The sequence below is a fragment of the Saccoglossus kowalevskii genome, chromosome 17 (assembly GCF_978046115.1).
Source record: "Saccoglossus kowalevskii chromosome 17, keSacKowa6.1, whole genome shotgun sequence".
Taxonomy (NCBI): domain Eukaryota; kingdom Metazoa; phylum Hemichordata; class Enteropneusta; family Harrimaniidae; genus Saccoglossus; species Saccoglossus kowalevskii.
Genome location: NC_140657.1, coordinates 27,156,027 through 27,157,013, shown reverse-complemented (window position 1 = coordinate 27,157,013; position 987 = coordinate 27,156,027). Strand labels below are relative to the sequence as shown.

At 35.2% G+C, this 987-nt stretch overlaps 1 long non-coding RNA gene across 2 annotated transcripts; it reads right to left on the bottom strand.

Moving 5' to 3' along the window:
- Window positions 1-261: 261 nt before the first annotated feature.
- LOC144345891 (uncharacterized) lies at window positions 262-987 on the bottom strand. Of its 2 annotated transcripts, XR_013419422.2 has the most exons (3): window positions 935-987; window positions 510-594; window positions 262-340 (listed from the first exon to the last, which is right to left on the bottom strand). It is a non-coding gene; the product is annotated as an uncharacterized LOC144345891 (long non-coding RNA). The 2 variants fall into 2 exon arrangements; XR_013419421.2 differs by lacking the exon at window positions 262-340 and having other exon boundaries at window positions 425-594.

Below are 987 nucleotides of genomic sequence, written 5' to 3'. Positions count from 1 at the left end.
ATAGAGTACACAAAATAAACACGGAGCGATTGTTGATGGCATACTTCACCATATCACAGGGAATGTGGCCAAGTTTATGACAAGCAGTGGCATTTGCATTTACTCTTTCTAGTTTTCACACTACAATTAAAACTTGTATCAAGGCGCGTAATGTAGTTCTTGCTATTTTGAAAACATTTATGGTGAACGCCCCCTCAAATCTCATTGGATCTGTGGGTCCCTTTCATGCAATGAAATTAAATAACACCATGGAGGCTTGACTTGAGGGTTATATTGTCTTTAATGGGCACCATCTATCACATAACCATGCGTTACATGCGATATGACACGATACGATTAACTGAAAGATACACAAAGAAATCAATAAATACAGTACTCAAATATTCTCAAAATACAAACATAAATGTCCATAGGCATATACATGTACAAGTCACACAAGAAAATTTAATCCAATAAAATATAATGCTGTAAACACAGTAAGTATAATAGCATAAAGAACCATGTCTCACCGAAACAATTTCCCAACACCTCCAATGGAAGGGACTAACATCAGCTTGTGCTAACGGCTTGCTTTACAACAACTGTCCTTCAATACTGGGAAAGCAAATAATAAAATATTGTCTATAAACCAGAAACCACTAGATACCGGTAAAATTCTATAGAATATAACAAATACAATATTTCTGAAGACATAGAATTACAAAACTATGCATAAATCAATAAATCAGACGTAAAATACAGCAAATACTCTCACTAGTGAAATCAGTCAGCGCAAACATATGCAAATGAGTCGCGAGCGATAACATAACGTACCGAGCAGAAGTCACATAGTTGAAACAATTCAGCAACAAAACCTCTCAGAAATATACAATAATGTCAACCGTATACTAAAAAATGAATTGGAAAACATAGTAGAATAACAAACTATACATACCAGCGTGCTTTACTTGGCGTCGCTCACTACACAACAAGTTTCTCTGATCAACA